At 41.7% G+C, this 18,262-nt stretch overlaps 1 pseudogene; it reads left to right on the forward strand.

The window, feature by feature from the left end:
* Nucleotides 1-444: 444 nt before the first annotated feature.
* LOC120884867 (contactin-associated protein-like 3) overlaps nucleotides 445-18,262 on the forward strand; it is a 224,659-nt pseudogene continuing 206,841 nt past the window's right edge.

The raw sequence follows: 18,262 nt of genomic DNA on the forward strand, positions 1-18,262 counted from the left end.
CCAATCAGACTAGCCCTGCTGGCTCACATGAGCCTTACCCAATAATCAGACTAGCCCTGCTGGCTCACAAGATCCTTATCCACCAATCAGAAAGCACCCCATGCCAACTGTCAAACCTTTCTACCGTTAAACTGTCATAACTGTCCAACCACCCCCCGGCTCTATAAATATGCAGAGCTGTTCCTCAATAAACAGGCATTTTCTCCGACAACAAGCCTTGTTTGTTCTTTCAGCTGGTATTAATGAACAGATTAATTGAACACTTAGCATTTATTGCTGATCCTGTCCCAATGTCTTATCTAGACTTTCTCTCAGCTCTGGGTGTCCATCCCTATGATGTTCCCATTTTTCAGACAAGAGGACTGAGGCTCAGAGTAGTTAGCAGCTTTCCTAGGACCACAGGGCTCGTTTGTAATGGGGTTGGGACTGCAGTCTTCATGGTCCATGCTCATCGCTTATGGGCTTGACCCCCTGGTGAAGGGCTTTGTAAGAGTCCAGGCTGTGAAGATCAAGATGATGCATCTTCGTTATTTCCAGCTGTAAATGCAGACAGGAATTGTATCTACCTACGTTGAGAGGTTAAATGACAGAATGCCCATCCCCGGCTGGTAAGTGGTGAGTAAATAACCAGTTGCTGTTATTTTTGAAGCTATCGATTACTGTTCCACCATGGGACTTTAGGTGTTTGTTACCTTGCCTACGATATGAGGGGGCCTCTGGACAGTCAAAGTTCATTACGGTGTTGAGTGTAATCATATCTTTGGGCGAGTAATGCTTCACTACCTCTGTCTTACATGATATATTAAATAATTGAAGAATAGCAGATCTCTCCTTCACTTTATTCAGATTTTATCCTAAGCCCATTTCTCTACCCGCCAAAATGAGGAGAAATTTGTAGCTCAGGCCCTCATGTTGAAAGTGGACATTAATATTAGCAAATTCCCTTTAATAATCACCACATTAAATTTGATAACTAGAGGGGACATCCTCATAGCTTATAAGCAGGAAGTAATGTGTGTGGGAGACAAAGGAGCTTTCCTCAAATGCTAAGTCTTGAGCAAGATTAAAGGGACAGAGGACCCAGGAGGCCCAGGGTAGGCATATCTTTCCTGTAGTCTACACTTGGTAATTGCTGGTAGGTTTCCTGAGTACCCTGCAGAAAGAAGGTGATAGAAACCCATCCTAGAGCAAAGATCACTGACACTTTTTCTTCTACATGACTCAGAACAAGAGGACTGTGATAAATAATGACTCTGACCTTGGGGTTATTAAATAGGAGTCCTTGAATTTTGCTTACAATGGAGCTGGTAGTTGCCTAGGCAGGAGTCTGGAATGGCAGAGCTTGGTTCCTAGAGGTCCAAGCTGCCTGGAAGAGATGAAATCTTGCATAGCACTCATTGCAGGTCCAGAGGATGATCTAGAACAAGAGGACAGTGTGGGCAACAGGGGATGGCTCCTTGGCACTTTGTGCCCAGATCTTTTGGCCCTGTAAGCATCTTCCCTCTGCTTTCTCCTCCTCCTCCTCCTCCTCCTCCTCCGATACTGCAGCAAGGAATTTGTCCATCTTAGGGCATAACCCAAAATAGGATGGTGGATGGTGGTGGGAACTTAGTTCCCAAAACCATTTAGAGCATGAACATCAATTGCTATCTTATTCCATATGTAGTTAGGAAACCACTGTCAACATCTCTCTTCTCCCAGGAGAAGGAGTTAGTTTTGGGATCTAAATTGATCAGCTCGAAGAAGCCCATGGAGGGACTCTGTGAAAACTTGCATGTCACACACTGCCAGGTCCTGTCAGGTTCTTAGACCCAGGGAGCAGGCGAGAGATATTCCTCCCCCCAGGGGCCAAGATGGCCCGCATCTTGGAAGTACAGAAAGGGTGCTCCCCGGGGTCATCAGTGTCCTCGGCGTCTTCAAAGATTGAGCACATTTTCTTTTTGCTGATTTTTTTGGATAATACTTTGAAATCCAGAAGGTAGTTTTCATTTTATCATGTTTAGGAATTGTTTTATATTTCATATGTTTAAACATTATGGAACTTGGGGCAAAGGCTGAATTCTTGAGATAAGGTAATGGTGGCAGGCGAGGTATGGGTGAGGCTAGATGTTATCATTTTATTCTGGAATAAAGGAGAAAAAATGTAGGTGCAGACCTTGCCTGGAGAAAGAAGGACACCTTCCCATGGAGGAGGAGCTTGGGCCTGGTCCCTGAGGCGAGGCTCTTTCAGGTCTAGGACTGGCACTAACCTCTAGTCATTTTACCTCCCTGTATTCTCTATAAATCAGGGTTTTGGGTTTTGGGCAAGGGAAATAGGTTTTATTTCGGGTGCTGTTGATTAACAGCTGCTTATTGGAGCCTGGTGTCCAGAAAGATCATGCTGCCAAGCACTGAGGTTGTAGGCCCATGTTAGAATCATTAGTACCTTGGGACGTGGCAAGGCACACCTGTAATCAGGCTGAGGCAGGACATTTGCAGGTTTGGGGCCAGCCTGGGTCACTTTGCAAATCCCTGTCTCCAAATAAAAAGGACTGAGATGTAGCTCAGTTGTAAAGTTCCCCTGGGCTCAATCCCCAGCATAATAACCCTTACCAGGGGAAAAAAAGAAAAAAGAATGAGAAAAAGAAAAATCTGGAGGAAGATGCAGGGCAGGAGAATGCCTTACATTCCACTCCTGGGTTAATTAAGCATTAGCTCCAATTTCCAGTGTTAAAAAGAGAAGAATGAGGAAAGGAAGGAAGGGATGTAAGGAAGGAGGGAGAAAGTATAAGAGAGAGAGCTATCAGAACAAAGAATCAGTGGCACTCCCTTCCCAGCATAAGATAAAGAAAAGCAGCGATTTTGAGTCTTCCTACTGAATCCTATCACACAGTCATTCTCTTGGAACAGTTATGGGCACATAATTTTTTCCCTTCTTAGAATACATGTCTGCATTTTAATAGAGATAATTGTATTAATTATCTCTTACAGGAATACACTTTTCCCATAAAGACTATCTATGCCGACATATGGTAGGTTTTTTTTTTTTTTTCAAAAAAAAAGTCTTTTTTGGCTGTGATGTAGAAAAGAAAATTTCACTTCCACTGCAGAAGGTTATGGAAGGTAGTGGACACAAGTGTAACAGAAATACTAAAATACTAGCTCAACATTTGATCCCCCAGATACACTCTATCCCTGCAAAATGTTGTAAAATATGATCTAAAATGATATCTAGTTAATTATTTTGGTAGATTAAGAAAGACTCTTTGGATATTGAAAATAATATCAGGCATGAATTTTTCAGTGTCGTGTCCATCAAAATTGTCTACAACTCATTGCTCTTTGAGACTTGTATATAAAACATTTCCCAGAATGAAATAAATTCTTTCAATGTCACTTGGCTTTAATAAACCTGTTTATTACCAACATACTAGGGCATTCAAGTGGTATTTCAGCTGCTGGTTTTCTTTTTTTCTCCTTTCCATTTTAAATCTCTATATGATTTGAATTGTTTCCTTTTCACTTTTGCTTTGGCAGGGATGGTTGGTGGAGGTGTTTTCATTTCTAAGGGTCTTCCCATAGTTCTTGGATCAAAACAGCTGGTCAGATTTCTGGAGAGTTTGAGGAACAGACTTGACTAGTGAATTAAATGATCTGCTTTAATGTTTCAGTAGCAACTAGAGGGTGACCAAACCAGAAGCATCGTGGGATTTTGACTGATGGGTGCCTTCCATTCCCTTCACTGTGAGGCCCAACAACTTTGAGGGTTTCTTAGGTCCCCTCTAGCCATTCAGGGACTTTATTCTCCCCCTGTACTAGGGATTGAGCCCAAGGGAACTTAATCACTGAGCCACATCTCCAGCTCTTTTTTTTTTTTTAAACTATATTTTATTTAGAGACAGGGTCTCACTGATTTGCTTAGAGCCTCACTAAGTTGCTGAGGATGGCTTTGAATTCACAGAGCCTGAATGTGGAACCTGGCCTGCTGGAGTGGCACGGGTGGCTTCAGAAGCCAAATTAGATTTTAACCTATCCACCTATGTATCTCAAGAAGTTAGTTCACCTCTCTGGGCCTCAGTTTCCTCCTCTGTTAATAGGGATCTAATAAGAAGACATAGTGAACAGTAAAATAATAGTCTAGGAATAATCTATGGCACTGTGCTTAGGCCCCTCCCTGTCAAATTAGAACTGCTTATTAATATTGAGCTTATGTAACAAAGTGAATTGGCGTGCGGCTTGGGTGGATGTCCTACTGGTTCTCAATTAATTTGTTTTCCGAATGAACCAGTTTTGTAGAAGATGGTGGGTATTCCAAGTGAGTTAAAGACCACTGATACCTGGCTGGAGAACCAATTTCCTAATAGAAACCAAGAAGATGCTGTGGGTCAATGCTGCCCTGAGCACTGATAGAAATTAAAAAGTTCCTCTTAGAAGACTAGTGGCTATAAGGACAGAGGAACATTCTTAAGGATGCTTCTGCATATCTCTGTGGGTTCAGAGGTTGATGCTGGCTCTGGATGGGTTGCCTCCAGGGTCTAACGTTCTCTGTGAGTTAGATGGTGTTCTTATTCCTCTCTTGGGATTAGTGTTTCAGGCTGAGTTTTGCTAGGGTAACAGGAGTGGAGGAAGAAGAGTGAGTGGAGTGGCCACCAAACTCTGTGCACAGGTCCTTTAGGAGGGAGAAGCCTGCTAGGAAGCAGAATCCATGGGAAAAGCTTTGTTTGCTGTGTTCCTGGGGTGAGGCCCAGCCTCAGGCCCTCTTGCTCCAGCTTTCCTCTGGGAAGTGACTTCCTGGTGAAGGGAAAAGTGTGTAACCAGATGCTTCTGGGAAACAGATGTCCCAGCAGCTCAGGGGAACGCTCCTGTGGAGGGAAATGGCTTCTGACTGCTTAAATTTGCTTCAAAAGCACACACACATTTTCATGATTATCCCCCAGGGGTCGATACAACACACTGAGGGACCCACAAAGGACACAGGCAGGGTATCCACATATACCTTCCAGTCTGGGTGGAACCTGAAAATATCTTTTTAAAAAACTTTATAGCAATTATTAGTAGAATATAAAAGTAGTTTTAAAAATACAGTGGGCTCCAATATGCGCAGTGCTCCTTCCCCTGCCTGGGTTCTTTTTTCTTTTAATCATCAGTCCATGATTCAGACAAAGAAAGTATGACTGCCTAGACTAAAATCAGAATTGTGGCCCAGGGATGCTAAAATAAAGCTTCCGAAGATGAGGAAAGAGAAGGTGAAATGAATGCTGGGAATGTAACCATGGTGTTTATTGCTTGGTTGTTTTGGGAGTCGATCCCTGATGGACGTGTTAGAGGAAGGGTTTTTTTTTTTTTTGGTATTTATTTAGTGTGCTATAAAAAAAATATCATCTGCAGTTTCCTTTATTGTTGATGTCGGTGTTTTGGGGAAGCTTGACCAATATATTTATTGCAGATTTTATTTCTTTTATCAATAGTATCATTGGACTCATCATTGTTGAAGTGTGTTCTCCAGTTATAATCATTAATGAGGCCCTTCCTTTTCTTCTCAAATTTGATTTCCTTTGGAGCATAAACTGTCTGGCCAACATCTTTCTCAGTCCCTGATAGGAATGTCCACGATCAGATTTCCCGACTGCCTGTCACCTTGGGGTGCCTCTTTCTGTCCTACCAGATCTACAGCAGAAATGCTAAGGCAGGCACAGGGTGTATCACTTAGTTTTCTGTCATTTGAACAAATACCTGAGAAAAATTACTTGAAGGAAGAAAGATTTATTAGGGCTCATGGTTTTCAGGGTATTCACTTCGTGGTTGGCTGACTTCATTGTTTTGGGCCAGTGATGAGTCAGACATCATGACAGAAGGGTTCCACAGAGCAGAGCTGCTCACCTCATGGTGGCCAGGAAGCAGAGAGGGAGAGAGAGAGACAGAATGATACTGGGGAGAAAAGGCATTGTCCCTAAGGGCATGACCTCAGTGATCTATTTTCTTCACCATTTACCATTTTTCTCTATCTCCCCAAATACCATCAAATATGAATCTTTCCACTGATAAGGTCAGAACCCCTTTGATTTAATCTCTTCCCCAAAAAACCACCTTAAAACCCTGTTGATTTGGGGACCAAGCTGTCAATACCCAACTTTGACAGACCATCTGGATTTTTTTTTAAAGAGAGAGATTATGTGTGTGTTTGTGTGTGTGTGTGTGTGTGTGTGTGAGAGAGAGAGAGAGAGAGAGAGAGAGAGAGAGAGAGAGAGAGAGAGAGAGAATTTTTTTAATATTTATTCTTTAGTTCTTGGCAGACACAACATCTTTCTTTGTATGTGGTGCCGAGGATCGAACCCGGACCGCAGGCATGCCAGGTGAGTGCGCTACCTCTTGAGCCACATCCCCAGCCCAGACCATCTGGATTTGAACCATCACACACCACCATTGCTTGGAAGACCACTTAGTTTTGTGAGTGACAGGCATTCTGGGGACCAGAAACACTAATGCCCAGTCCAAAGGCTTTTCTCATGTAGATTTGTCCAGAACCCAAGCTGGATACAAAAGTGTAGTTGCCAGCCACATTCAGACCATGGATCCCTGGTATGTCCATCTTCCTCCTTGTAGGAAAGTGCTGGTAGACCCCAGGTCAGCAAATGAGGGCACAAAGGCCAAGTTTAGCTTTCAATCCCTTTTGCAAATAAACCAAGATTGGAAACCAGCCACGCCCGTTCATTGGCGCCTTATCCGTGGCTGCTTTGGCACCATAGTTCCAGACAGAGGCTAAAATTAGTTTTTTTGTCAGATGCTTAGAGGAGATTGCTGACTCCTGTTCTGGAACATTGCTTTTTAATAGCTACATTCTTTGAGCCATCAGTGTGAGTAACAAATGTATTTTAAAATTTTCTAGAGGTCACACTTAGGAAGTGAAAAGAAACAGGTAAAATGAAGTAGTATTTTCTTCAACCCATTATGTCCTGATTATCAATCTAGCCTGCCATCAATGAAACTATTGTCAAGAAGTTGTAGTTCTCCTTTTCCTGCTTGAGTGTTTGAAAATTAAGAATAAACACATCTCAATTCTGACTATGCCATGGGTTGAGTGTTTAAGTGGTCACAGTGGCGAGGAGCCCACTCTGTTGGACAATGTGGTTTATAGAGATTGGGCCTGAATCATTACTCTGAGTTACTTTAACTTCTATTGGCTTTAAACTCCTATTTGTGTTTTATTACATACATTAATTTTCTCCCAAATGATGTCTTTTTTAAATTTTATTTTTATTCTTGTGGAATGATGGTGGTTTACCCCACTCCAGTGCTGGGTTGTGAGTGTCTGGAGATCAGCCCGACTCTCCCACTGGGTGACAAACCTCCATATACTAGATTTCTGGGGCTCTAACTTGTTTCTTCTTCAAGAGATTTAAAATTACCTATTTGTCTTGGCTCTTCTGGGCCTGTTAGAACAATCACCAAGCATTTGAAAAGTTAAAAGTTGCAGAGCCGGGATATTTTGTGCTTCCTCTAGGACATAGTTGTCAGTTATGAAAAATCTACCACGGCAAGATCCATTTGTTGTATTAATCACTATCTTTCCCTTGGAGTTGATTTATGGTTCAGTGGGAAATTCTGGAAAAATGCTTCGTGCAAACCACGCTAGGTTCCTTCGTGGACTGGAAAAGGCATGTTCAAAGTGAAGGAAAATTCCAATTTCCCTGGGGAGGGAAAAGTTGAAATTCCCACAATAGACTTTCTGTAAGTTTACCTATTTGCTGTCCTTCCTTGGGTCTTCTAGCAACTCACACAGACATGTAAGGGAGCAGTGTTAATTGCACAGGGTCAACTCACTACAAAATGTTCTTTTGGATTAATCTCAGGTCTCCATTGGTATTTGAGGCTGATAAATAAAGACATAAGGTGCAGGATTTCCTTCTCTTATTGGAAAGGTGCTCACTTGAGGGGCAACTTGGGGTAAAGGGTGAGAACAAGTTAATATTCTCTTCCTGGAATGTGAGCTATGTCACCTGAGTAGTCCAATTTCTCAGGAAAGGGAAGGTAATTTTAGGTCTTAGCCTTAAAGCTGCCAGACTTGGTTTGTTTTTATATCTCCCAAATGGAACTGGAACCCTCTTTATCCCAATGGTACTTTGCAATAGACTGTATTTGGCAACCTCTCCTGACAAGGCGTTAAAATAAATCTGTCTCATCAGTGTCTTTTTGTTTAAGGATAGCATAAAAGTGCTGATGGTTAGCTTTACTTGTTCATATGCTCATTTTTTATTTTTACTGAAGGATGTACTGACTTTCCCCCCCCTTTTCTCTCTCCCCAAAAGAAAAGGAAAGACACACAAAAACCCTTCATTTATATGTCAAAACCATGAAAAGATATTATAAACATACTTTGATTTACTTCTGTTTCTTTTCCCTCCACCCCTCCTTTAAAAATAAGTCTCATAGCATTAGACATTTGCCAAAACAGCGGTTTTGAAGCCCAGATTTTCCCCTTTCCTGATGTATAGATGCCAGACTCCTTTCCCCTCTGCAAATGCACACATTTTATGTTAAGACATTATGAAGAGTTTGACGGATTCTTAAAAGTCTGTTGTATTTCTTGTTGGTGGTGGTGATGGGAAGACAGGTGACAGAAACCCAGAGAGGCAGGACAGATTGGCAACATTTTTCCTTACAACATCATCAGGGCCAAACTTAGTCATTTTTAAGGGGCTATTTTCTTTGTCCAAAAGCAGTGCTTTATTGCCTTAGGAGTGATTGTTACCCTTGTGGGGACATTTGGCAATGCGTGGAGACAGTTTTGGTTATTATAACTGGACTGAAGCCAGCAGTATACTAGACCAAGGTTCAGGATGCCACTAAACATCCTTCAGTGTTGAGAATTGTCCTCCAAGCAGAGAATAATCTTTACCAAGTTAATAGTGCCAAGGTTATGAAATGCCACTATCAGGAGTGCTTTCTAGAATCAAGTGGTGGCTTATATGGCTTTTTTTTTTCTTTCTTTTGCTCTTCAAAATGTGCCACGAAGTCAAGAGCCATCATGTATATTCATAATAAATTGCCTCTTAAAGAAAATCTCAAGTCTACTCTTCCTGAAAATGGGAAAGAAAAATCCAAGTGGTCCCAGGTTGCCAGATGGTGGCATTTCCGGAAGAGGGGGTTTAGCTTAAAACTAAAAGGTAGCAAAGTCTGTCTTCAAGGTTGTCACCAATTCAGCCCCCAGGTAAACCCCTTCATTGGGACGTGGGATGTGTAATTGCAGTTAAATCTCATATTGCTTTTGTGATTCGATTCATGTTAATCCAAATAAAAATAAACTACTTCACTTAAATCAGTGGTAGTTTTGGATGGAGAAGCTAAAAATTCTGAGAATCTCTATTGGATTTGTTATTCTTGTTGTTTATTTGTTGGGTTATTTATAAATGGATGTGTTTTAGAGTCACTGTTAAGGTGTGGTATGAACTGGAATGGACTGGTTCTCAAATCTTCCATCTCACCAGAAACCTCTGGGGAGCTTTGTAAGTGGCTTCTACCTTTATTCTAACTTGGACGCCTCTACCTTTTTTTTTTTTTTCATCTATCAAGATAATTTTTGCCAGGTGTGGTGGTGCATACCTGTATTCCCAGTGTGTTGGGAGGCTGAGGCAGGAGGATCATGAGTTCAGAGCCAGTCTCAGCAAAAGCAAGGTGCTAAGCAACTCAGTGAGACGTTTTCTCTATCTAAAAAAATACAAAATAGGCCTGGGGATATGGCTCAGTGGTCGAGCACCCCTGAGTTCAATCCTCAGTACCCACTAAGAAAGATAATTCTCATGGGACCTTGGTCCACTTTGGGAATCCTAAAATAGGTTATCCACCTCATCATAACCCATCCAAGTAGGAATCAATTTCCTTGAGCCATTTAAATTTTATGATGCAATATTGGCCCTTACAGCAGATTTTATTATATAGGACAGAGGATCCTTGTTACAAAACATAAATATCAAGTGAGGCTTGAAGTCTTTGGAACATATAGTACATTGGGCACAGATCCTCTGGCCTAGATAATACTGAATTAAAATCCTCCCTTTCCTTCCCTCCCACATGAAACTTGGCAAGAGAACCACTGTGAAGGCTATTCTTAAAACCAAGCCTGTTGTTCAAATCTGGCAGTGAAAAGGGCTTTAAGTCTTGGGTCCACTCCTAATGGAGCCTCTTGATCCAAGTGCTTTAATGTCTAGACCTTTTGTGTCTTTGTTGATGAAGACCGAGGTGTAATATACCATTTTAGAATGTTCCATTCTCTCTCCTGGTTCTGTTGGCTTTGAATCTGTGTTTGCTTCCTATGAGGGAGGGGTGTGACGTGGAGCAGGTGACTTTAACCTTGCCACATTTTGTTTCTTTACGCCCTGAATGGGTTAAGTGGAATCCATAGAGTTATTGTAGGAATCAATGGAAGCACGTGTAAAGTGTTAGCTCATTATTTCCATTTGGCAAAGGCTCCATAACTGTGGTGTCACATTATCATTGTGGGTGGGGGTTTGGGGGGTTACAATGCAAATGGACAGCAGCTGTTGTCTTGCAGTGTCAAATTTGGGATAAGGTGGAATTATATACCCTAGTGCTGGTAGGCAGGACGACAGGCTCTCAGAATAGAACAGAAAAATGATCGCATTGTCCCCAAAGGCGATGTGACTGCTGGTGGCCTTTTGCTGACTCTTCAGGGGAGACATTTATCCCCCAAGGAAGGACTTTCTTTTCAAGCTGAAGTTAAAAGGGGAAGGGGCTGGGGTCACTAGAGGAAGAAACCAGAAGAGGAAATGATATGATGTGACAGTATCTGACACACAGAAAGTACCCTGCAAACAATGGCGGAAAAACATGGGGCTTGATGGGGAGAGAAACTAGTCTTTTCTTATAAATTTCTGAAAAATGGTTGTTATGATGAAGACCCCCGAGGGGCAAAAACACCAGGTGAATATCATATGTGATGTGCTCAGCAGGATATTTGGCACACTGTAAGGTTGAAAAGACATTAATGTCATTACTCTTTGTTTCTATGATGGGGAAGAGAAGATATAGGACTAGAAATAAAAGAGTGGACCAGGCAATGGAAACATTTTAATACTGAGATTTTACTCATTAGAACTTGAGATCCAAGGAAGCTCTTAGATGGGGTGTGTAGACAATGAGACTATGCTCTCTGGTGATTTCAAGGTTACATCCTCTGGGAACAGCAAGAAGGGACCATGTTCTCCCCCCACACCTCCTTTCCATGGATTGGATCCGTGCTCATCTGATAGGTGCACAGGGATGCCAAGGAGTATCCTGATGAGCCTCTGTAGCTGGTCATGAGCTCTGTGTCCACTTCATATGGCTCTTGGCTGTGGCTAAGCAACCAGAGACATGTGGGAGTGTACTTTACAGGGATTGCAGAAGATCAGAAAATCCATCCAATTGGCTCAGAGAGGAGGAAGGGAAGACATCTGTGTGGGAAGCTGGGGCCTTTGGCTTGTAGGCTCACAGTGAGTTCAGGTGCAGGTCAGATATGGTGGAGGAAGAGATCCACAGGTAGGAGTAATTTAGGAGCAGAGCACAGGTCTGGAAGTATTATTCTGACTATCATTCACTTGGACGGTTGTCAAAATCCCAACTAAGGAAAGATTATAGAAGAATGATTAAGAAAGGAATAACAAGCCTAAGGAAATAATTTCCCTAATGTGATCTCAGTAAAAGCAGCAGTTTGTAGATGATGCAAAGCCACTAGAAGGCAGGTTATTGGGTTTGGCTGCCCACCCCACTTCCTGCACCCATTCCTGTCTCCTTCTCCAAGCAGAAATTCAGTTGCTTTCGCTGGGCCTTTGATGAGAGAGTAACAGAGACCAGCTGAAACAAATCAGGATGAACCAAGCATTTCTTATAATTTAATGTAAGCAAATTCAAGGATGAATGGAGATCTCCATCCGCAAGAAGATACTGCAAAGAGGGCGGCTGTTGGGCTTTACTTAACTTTCCACTATCAAGGTGACACAGCAGGGAGAATGAGTGTCTGATTGGCCACCTGCCCACCAAAGAATCATCTCCCCTGCATGAATCATCTGCAAGAATCATCTCCTCCTTAGCCTACCTGTGGTGAAGCATGGGTGAGTATTAGAGGAGGGTAGGTTAGGTGGAATTTGGAAGCCAAGGTGTGCTGAACCTGGTGGGTAGATTTGACACTCAGGAAGAGTCCTATTATGATTCCGTTATTGGATGACTGTGCCATTCCTCTCACCTAGGCCTACTGAGGACATTTTCCTGCCCTGTTGACCTTGGAGTGGGTTCTGTGATTCTCTTTAGTCAGTGGAAAGTTGTGGAAGGCATATGAAGGGAGAGCTCCAACGTGCTTTCTTGGCTTGACTCAGCCTCTCTGCTTCTGCTACCTGCCATGAGAAGACCATGACTTAGGGTCCCTGGTAGCTGCTGGTCCCAGAATGAGAGAGATGTGGAATTTCCAGGACCCAGCCTGTAGCACAGCTGTCAATCACCCCAGCGTATCCACATACTAGTGAGCAAGAAATAAATGTCGCTTTTTGTCCACTACCAGTGTTGTTTTTTTCTTTGCCCATTCATTTTGGCCACACTGCATTATCCCAGCAGAAATCTGACCTAGACAGCAGGCAAGCTGACTCTTCTTTCTTTTCTTCAGCCAGAAGACGGAGAGGAGCCAGAATGGGCAGTGACGTGAGAATGAATCCATCGTGTCTAGGGTCACAGAGCCCACCCTCCACTGGACCACTACTGATTGTCAATCATGCCTGCGCTTAGTATTCAGTGAGCATCTTCTTTTCTTTTAAAATAAAACCACAACTTGTGCTTTGATATTCTGATATCATTAGTGTTAATTTAAAGGTGTAATCAGCCGTGTCAGTCAGGTAAGGGAGAAAATGGTGCCATGGACCTTTTCCAAATTCCCACAGGCTTAAAATATAAAAAAACTCCTTCAATAGTGCTGACAGCACACCTTGCCTGTTATTATAGCTTGGGTTTTGTTTTTGTTCCTGTGCCAGTACGAGAATATCATTAGGTTACAAATCAGATCTAACAGTTTCGATTATTGTTCATCTTGAGCTCTGTGCTTTCTCTCCATTAGTTGTGGCATAACAGAAATAATTTAATTTATTAGTCGGCCCATCTTCAAAAAAGGCTTTTATTACCAAATGTGCTTGAGGATGTGGCGGGGGGCGGGGGGGCGAACCACAGACCTGTCTTCAGCATCTCAGGAGGGAAAATTGCTAGGATATAACAGGTTTGCAAATAGATGTGTGGTTTTGCCCAATGAAGAGATACTTGTTACCTGATATAGCACATCCTTGCTACAAAGAACAGATTTTCTGGCACCTTCTTTCTGGTAGCTGTAGTTGGTTGTTTTCAGCACATCAAAACCATGATTTTAGATTTATTGTCTCGGGGGTAATTGAGCAATAATTGCTGGCACTCATGCATCTCCTACCCTTTGTCAATCCATCGGCCAGCTGTTCAGCAAATATTTATTCTCCATCTTTTCAGGGCATGGCCAATTTTTCTTTTATACCTAATAGTCTTTTACATAGGTTGAAGATTATTCAAAACGGATATGTACCTTTCAGCAGTACAATGAAAACTCACCAGTTGAAGCTCAGATTTGTTACTAAATTTCGTGTTGCCTCCTAGCGCCTGACTTAGTTGCTTTCCATAGTGGAGCCTGTGGCTCTTTCTGAATAGATATGGAGTGCCTATGTATACCAATTTAAATTCAGACTTGTCATTACATTTCCATAGGATTCAGATAGTTCAAGCTTCTTTTCAAAGTAGAGATTTTGAGGGGATGGCAAGATTAGCTAAATGTTCCTGGGTCTTTGTGGGTTTTATTTGTTTTCTTTGAAATACTGGGGGTAGAACCGAGGGCCTCTTGCATGCAAGGCAAGTGCCCCACCACTGAACTTCATCACCAGCCCGCATCCAAATTTTTAAAGAAGTACAAGCGCTCTCAGGGTTTTCCTCATTCCCACTCTCTCCATATTGGCTCATCTGTGAGTTCCTTCAAAGATGTGCAAGGAGCACGGGAAGTGTTGGAGGACACCCAGGTGGACAAGGATGCTGTGAACAGCGGTTTTGCTGGTTTGACGAATATTTAATGTGGACCTACTGGTTTAGGATCCTGGATTCACTTAAATGTGTATAATTGCCTGTAGGATCTGTAGAGCTGCCCCTGTGATTTATGGTGACAGGTTTCCGCCAATTACTGTTCAACAAAGACCAGTGTGTGGAGGTACTTGGACAGTTGAGTGAGGTGGAATAGGGAATTTTTGTTCTAGTATGGGATTTTGTGTTTGTCTCCACTTCCGGGTAAAGGATAGGGTCTGAGGCTACAGAGACACTATGGAATTTAAGAAGTAAAAATCTTTTTTTTTTTAAATTTTTATTTTTTAGTTGGACACAATATCTTTATTTATTTATATGTGATGCTGAGGATCAAACCCAGGGCCTCACAAATGATACATGAGCGCTCTACCACTGAGCCACAACCCCAGCCCAAAAAGTAAAGTCTTATTTGTGTTTTTCTATGTGTGGAGGGGTTTACGTTGGTTTTTGTTTTGTTTTGTTTTGGTTTTTTGTTTTGTTTTGTTTTTTAGCTATCCTAGTATGAAGAGTTCTGGATGCCTATAATCATGGTAGTTATAGTCGTAGTAATAGTAGCTATTTATTTATTTTTATTTTATTTTGGGGAGGGGGTTTTGTGCTGAGAATCAAACCCAGGGCTCTGTACATACTGAGCATGCATTTTTATCACGCAGTATTTGACTGGGTTGTACTTCCAGCACCAATAGTAGGCATTTATTGAATGCGTAGTATTTTCCTGGTTCCTCCCATGGAACATCTTGTTTGATTTAGCCTAGTAGACCTAAGATGAAACAGTTATTACTTTTCTCATGTGGCAAAAGAAGCAAAGTCCATGTTTCAAGGAAGGTTCTGTATGTTCCATTTATATGTTGCTGTAACACGCCCTCTTCATGTATTACTTTTAAAAAAAAACATTTTATAGCTATAGATAGACAGAATGCCTTTATTTTATTTACTTTTTTATGTGGTGCTGAGGATCAAAGCCAATGCCTCTCACATTGTCACTGAGCTCCAGCCCCAGCCCGTATTACTTCAGTTCTTACAGAAACATCAGATACTATATTTAAAGCAATGACATCCAAGTGCAGTAAGTTTAAGGACCTGTTGAAAGTGGAGGAGTAGTATTTGAACCAGACCCCGTATCTTCTTGGTTAAGAGCACCTGCTCAGTAACTGTTCAATAAAACTTGTAAATAAATTATCAAACTGAGGGATGGGCTTTGACTGCTTTGACCCCAGACAGCTTATATGAAATCTACCAGGAGACCTAAGTGTAATGATCATTTGCATTGTTGGTATATGACCTTGCTGGTGTACAGTGTCTCTAATAAACACACAGTTTCTGCTTGTGATTGATTGATTGATTGATTTATATGAAGTGCTGAGGGTCCAACCCAAGGCCTCACACATGCTAGGCAAGCATTCTACCACTGAGCCTCAGCCCTAGCACCACTTGAGTTTTTCTTTGTTTGTAACTTCAGAACTGCTATTGAGGTCTCCTCAGACCCCAGGGAAATGTGAGTCACAGAGAAGGTTGCTCACAATTCTAGAAAGTTGGGTTTAGATACCTCGGGTGCTTCATCCATAAGCAACATGAAAAAAGTATATAGAAAAATGTGGATGCCCCTGTAGGGTGTGTCTATTGCTTTCTACCCATGTCTCACTTTCTTCTTCTTCTTTTTTTTTTTCATCTAGAGTGAGTGGAAAATTAATTTTCTTCTGGAAGGGCTTGGGAAAATGCATTTTGTTCCATGTCTCTTCTCTGTCAGGTACATAACAAGAGTGCTTGGCATATCTGATCTCATTTACCCCTGGTGGCAACTGTTAGGGAACTAGCAATTTATAGTTTTATAATGTAAATAAAGACGCTGAGGCTTAGACTAGCCAGTGGTAGAGACAGGATTTAAAGTCACATCTGCCTGGCTTTCAATGCGGTCCATTTTCCCCTCTGCAGGTCGGCCTCAGATTCCGATTCTATGTCCCGCCTGCTCATTAGGCAGATAATGGCTACTTCTTTCCCAGATTTAGTTTTGTTTAGTATTAAAAAAAATCTCATTGTTTCATTTTTCTGTCTCTATGGGCTGCCACCCTGTTTCCAGTGCAATCTTGGAGATGGAATACATTATGATGGGGATAACCATTTCCCTGTGTCACCTCTCATTTGAGCTAATCAGAGAATACGAGCTTATATCATGGCAAGATTGTTGGGACCCAGATCATGGGCCTTCCTTGTTTTACTGAGCAAAAGTAGTTTATCTATTCTTTATTGCAAGTTCTTTTGGGGAACCATATTGCTCTGTGGTTGCAGTTATTACTGAGAAAGATAAAAGATACAGTAACAATTTATTAGGTTAAAGGAGGTTCATGCAGCCATCCAATACATATTTATAAAACTCCTGCCGGTCCATGCTGGGCACTGGAATAGGCACTGAAGATGCAGGAGTGAACAAAGCTGGTCAGGATTGTGATATGTTATAGAAGCCTAATTAGTCTTTGGAAATTGTACAGGGGCCTTTTCATCCTATTCATTTTTATTTCAAGTTAGGCTGTTTTATGTCCTAAGATCCAGATGACGACTGGCCACCTGGAACCCCTGAAGATATTCTGTCAAGAGCAGAACCCATCAGTGTCCTTGTGGGTGGCTGAACACCTCTTTTAAGCTTGTTGGTGAAGTCTCTAAGGAGACTTCAAGATCATCTTTGCCAAGTTTCCACATCTGTGTGGAGAGCACATTGAGGTCACCTTTAAATAACAAGGCTACTCTGTTCAGAGAAGGAAGGTTGACAGGATGCTTTGGTAGGTTGACATTCGTGAGCAGAATCTACAATGCAGAACAAATGGCAGACTCCATTGGTCATTCACTGAACATTTGAGCTTTCCTGGTTCTGAAGGTTTTGAGGGCCAACAACTCCTTGGAAAACTTCTCCCCACAGAAATTGCCCCATGAATTCATATATTCAGATTGCTTATACAGTGTTTGAAGATGGTTTGAAGAGGGGTGTGGAGGGTTGTTTCTTTGGTAATTCTAATGAGAGATGATGACAGGTTGAGGATGAAGGGACCAGTGACCAGATTTGAAGTTTAGGTGGTGGTGCTGAAAGAACAGATTCACTTGTAAATTCTCATTGAAATGCAGCTTTTGGAGTAGAGATATTTAAATTTAATGGTAAGAAGCTTGTTGTAGTTAGTGTTTTCAGTGATCAATTTCCTTATGTGTCTATTTGGGGATATATTTACAAACAGCTATTGATAATGTTAAATAAAAGTAAAGCTTTTATTTCAAAGTAATGCTTTTATTTCAATCACTAACTTTTTATTTTTTATGGAATAAGCTCTTGAACAATTTCACAGAAATCATTGGTAGGTGGTCGTTTTTTTTTTCTTTTTTTGCCTTTTGGAGGCAGTTGAGACATTTTTTAATTTACCTTTAAATAGTTCTAAGAAAAATGAAATGTTTAGTTGATTGTTTTGTCTTGAGAAACATTATAATTTGAGTTTTCAGTGTTTTCTGAAAAGAGAAGAGCCCTGGTGACAGTTTTTCAATCTCAAATTCCTCCATTAAAAAAAAATTGAAACAACTAGGGAAGCTAAATTATAAAATCACAAACATATCTGCAATACAACTAGGTCATGAGGGGATGGGGTGGTGGGTCAATGGGAGAGCACTTGCCTAGCAAGTGTGAGGCACTGGGTTCGATTCTCAGCACCACATATAAATAAATAAAATAAATGTCCATCAACAACTAAAGACATATTTAAAATTTTTTTTAAATCTGGGCTTGAGGTATCTCTGTTCATCTCACAGTACATGTGGATGGGATAAATCACAGACAGCTATGGGACTGTGTGGAATTATCCCTGGAGGAAAGAGACAGAAGACCTGCATCCCCAGATCAGCTGCAGATTACAGGCACCCATGGGAAAGTGTGGTGTGCCCATATGGAATGTTTGTCTGAGACTGGGAATGGTTCCACAGGATGCTAAGTTCCTGGATCAGGGCAAGGAGACTGTCTGTGGTATACAGCAAGGTTTGCTGATGCCAGGCTTCCCCCATTTCTAAACTAACAAACTGAATTTCCCTTCTAAGGCAAAACACCCCACCCAGTAGGAACTGTTGGGAGTTGAAGCCCAGCTGAACCTTTAGATGGAGGCTCAGGGTCCAGGGAAGGGAGGGTTCT

Source organism: Ictidomys tridecemlineatus, chromosome 7, assembly GCF_052094955.1.
Source record: "Ictidomys tridecemlineatus isolate mIctTri1 chromosome 7, mIctTri1.hap1, whole genome shotgun sequence".
Classification (NCBI taxonomy): Eukaryota; Metazoa; Chordata; class Mammalia; order Rodentia; family Sciuridae; genus Ictidomys; species Ictidomys tridecemlineatus.